The sequence below is a fragment of the Alligator sinensis genome, unplaced genomic scaffold (genome assembly GCF_000455745.1).
Source record: "Alligator sinensis unplaced genomic scaffold, ASM45574v1 scaffold1102_1, whole genome shotgun sequence".
Classification (NCBI taxonomy): domain Eukaryota; kingdom Metazoa; phylum Chordata; order Crocodylia; family Alligatoridae; genus Alligator; species Alligator sinensis.
Window position 1 is genome coordinate 1,292,141 of NW_005842342.1, and position 4,010 is coordinate 1,296,150.

A 4,010-nucleotide genomic window follows, 5' to 3' on the forward strand; every position below is an offset into this window, starting at 1 on the left:
TAAGAATCTCTTTGCTGTCATTGGAGAACTATACAAGTAGCTAGCTGTTCCTTTTGAAACTTGAATTCTTTTGTAACTTATATAACCTTGCTGCCTAAATACAGTACAAGCATTAATCTTCCCAACATTCCACCATGCAGGAAAGTCTTATCTTCATGTTACAAGCAAGACAATTAATCTTACTGCCTACTGTATAAAGTATTTACTTCATGTTACAAAAGAAAAAGGACCAAGTAACTTGCCTAAATCAGTGACAAAGTTGAGGACAGAGCCCAGAACCTCTGGTTCCTAGTCCTTATTCACCTCCTTACTGAATTGCCCTTCCAGAATAAACTAGAGTTTAAAAAAAAAAGTATAAAAAGTTTAATACCAATATGGTAAAATACATACTAATTATTTTGCATGGATATTCATTTTAGGTATTTTTTTCTTTTGAACAATGTTCCTGATAGCAAAAAAGTAAAATGTGGAGTTTCCCATACCAAGACTGGGAGTGTGTAATACTTGTTAAAAATCTGCAAGAAGAGTTGAACACAAAGATGACAAAATTAGCAGATATTACAGGGTGGGGGGATTTTCAGGTAGTCAAATCTAAAGAAGACTGAGGAATTTCAGAGTATTTATTTGGATTAATGAAATGAGAAATGCAAAGCAGAATACATAATTTTAATAAATTCTAAACTTAAAGTAGTAGTTTCAGAAAAAAAAGAACCCATGTGAAATGCTTGTACTAGTGAAGTTACTAACAAAACATCTATTTTACCCCTAGACATTATTGTATTGAGAACTTAATGAAGACCTTTGCTCCCAGTGCAGCTGTAATCGAGAATATGCAAAGCAAGATGATGCATCAAAAAAATGAAACAAAAGTCTGGAAAAGGAGGTGTTGGAGAGGGGAGTTAGAGAAGGGCAGCAAGAATGTTTAGGGGCACGTAAGAACTTTTATAACATTTGAAAGACCTGGATTCTTTGTTCTACAAAGAAAAATAAGAGGGGACATGAAAATAGCACACACAATTAACAAATGGCTAAAATAATTTAGATTAGCATCCATGTTCAGCCTTTCTTATATTAGAGGACCATGGGATATCAATTAAATTAAAAGGGGGAAATATCAAAACTGATAAGTATTTTTCATAGAGACCCAACTCACCTGTAGAATTTAATTGCTGCCATATATTTTTTTTGAAGACAAGAGCTTACCAGGACTCTTAAAAAAGATTATGTATAGCATCATAGAAAAGTAACAGGAAACGGTCTTCAGGAGGTCACCTAGTCCAGCCCTTTGCTCAAGGCAGAATCCACTGCATCTAAATTATTCCAGACATGGGCTTATTGAATCTGTTCTTAAACTTCGAAGGATAGCACAGATTTCCTAGAGAGGTGGTAAAATCCAAGATGTTTAACTACCCTCACAATGCAGAAGTTATTTCTTTATTTAATCTGAATATTTGGAACTATAATAGTTAATATTTCACATTAACAAATCTGTGTCCTCAGGATGCAGGACAAGACAAGCTCTACCTGTACCAAAGTTTGGAGTAATTTTTTTCTGAGGTCAGGTTGTTTCATAAGTGTCAGCTTCAGGATTTTGTGCGCCACCTTCTAAAACAATTGGAATGGTAATGGTCAGAAACAAGACATTAGCCTGGATGAACCACTGGTCTGAGCCAGCGTGGGAACTTTGTGTTTTAGTGTTCCTAAATGAAGCATGATATTTAGACAAGAATAGGTTTGCTGAAGGTACAGTTCAACTTCAAGTATCTAAAATGTAACTGATATTTCCTATACTCAAAATTAAAGGATGATCTGGTGCTTGCATATTATTCTAATTATAAACTTAATGTTTTACAAAATGGTCTTATAGTTGTTTTTTTGTTAGCTTTGGTACTTTCATTACACCTCAAAAGGCATGATTTATTTCACTCTACAAGCATAGTGACTAGAGACTTTAACAGAACTTCTACTGCTGTCATTACAGCTTCTCATTCAGTACAATACCAAATTTAAACTAGTTTTAAGTGAACACACACATATGCAGAATGTTTTGAATATCCTGATTATGTACTTTTCAGCCTGTATGTACAGCTGTAATTACAATACTATGCCTTCTAGTTAATTTTTCCTCTTTGTTAATATATTCCCTGCCACTCGTTATTTTTCCCTTAGAGACTACTAAAAAGAACAGAACTTTCATTGTGCTTGGGTAAATTGAAGAGTAGTGAATTATTTTTCTGTGGTTTTTACTCGTACATATTTTTCACTGAGAATTGTTCTGTGTTGGGTTGATACAAGAATATAGTCCTACATCAAATCTTTCACAAAGTAAACTGCAGGGTCACTACTGTTCCTCTTAGAACTACATACTCAGATATCCTTAAAATATTTTTCCTTTCTTAACCCTATCCTTGAAACTTTTCAGGAAACATCTATTTTCTAGCTAATGCCACAGTCCCGCAAGATGTTCCATTTATATAGATCTATGTATTAAAGTAGAGCTCCAAAGGAGACGGGAAGACACTGAAGGAGATCACATACAGGGGCCAGCTTGCAAGAGTTGAATCCAGGGTCTAAATCTGCAACCTTTATTTATGAGTAAATGTTCAGTGTTACATGTAGCAAGTCTAGACTATTTGTATGAGTACAGACAACCCCTGCTTAGCGCTCTTAATTGGTTCCTGAAAAACTGAGCATTAAGCAAAACTGAAAGTTTTTGATGACCCAAGATGGCGACACTTTTTTAATGACCCAAGATGGTGACCACGAGTGTTATAACGAAACTCACTGAGCACTAAGTGGAATCAGATATCAATTTTAAATGATTGTTATAGCAAAACAGCGTTAAGTGGGAGTTGCCTGTACATGTTGCATGCTCAGGCTTCAGATTCATCAACTCTATTAGATGTGATTAATTCCTAAGGATTTCCTACACACTACCATTCAATTGTCAAAACTCAACACAGCTATTATTACAACAGCAATTATTAAAGTCCCTATGGCTAGTGGTCCAATTAGCAATAAAAAGTCAGGAATAATCAGTGATTTGGATTATTTGTACAGAAATAATTTCAGTAAAGTTCATGTGCTCCTTGTGTTTGAGCATTAATTTTCCATCTGAGGAGAACCACAGTTTCTGGCATGGAGCCCATGGACTGGTCGCAGATTTGGAATGTTGATCTTGAACACAAATATAAATGCTAATTCTGCCTAAAGTTGAAAAAAGCCGATCTGTATTAAAAAGGCTTTGAATAAAAATGCAATGCACATACAGTTTGAGTTCATTCAGATCAAGCTGACACAAGCAAAGGAGTCACAAAGGTAAGTCATCATAGGCAACTTCCTTCCTGTTCCAAATTGACTTTATGGTGTAGACTCCTTGGGGGAACTTCATGGATTTCCAGAGGATGCAAAATGTTCATGGCTGCGAAAAAGGACTGTTGTCCCGGGGGCTGACATTTCTGTTTACTAATGAGGTTTACAGGTGTAAGTACAGCTCCTATAATGGCTCAGTGGAAAATAAACATTTATATTCACTCAAATACACTCAAGTTAAAAGTATATTAGGTTGCAAAGTCAAGCACTCAAAATGTAGGAAATGCCAGTATGATGGCTGCAGCCCCCATGCATGTATTATGCAGTGTTCCCACCGTCCCATGGGAAATCTAGCTGAACCAGAAATAGAATCCTGCCTCCTAAGTCCCAGTGTCTTCAAAAGTGAATGTCTTTTCTCTTCTTGTAGTCCTCTCTTTCAGTTGCAATCTTTATATACAGAATATATTTAATCAGGAAACCCTTGGTGCTTATTCCTGGATCTAGCGGGGCTTGTAACCTAGTAGATGCAACTAGTATGGCCAAACAGAAATTTCGTATGTTCATTTTGATGGCTAAGGTGGCTAGGTGGATGAGATATGGGTCTACCATAGTAGGGATGTAGGGATGCTAGACTCAAACCCCAGCAACGTATGGGAACCTGAGCTACCTTTAGGGTCCTCCTCTGGACAGGGCCAGTG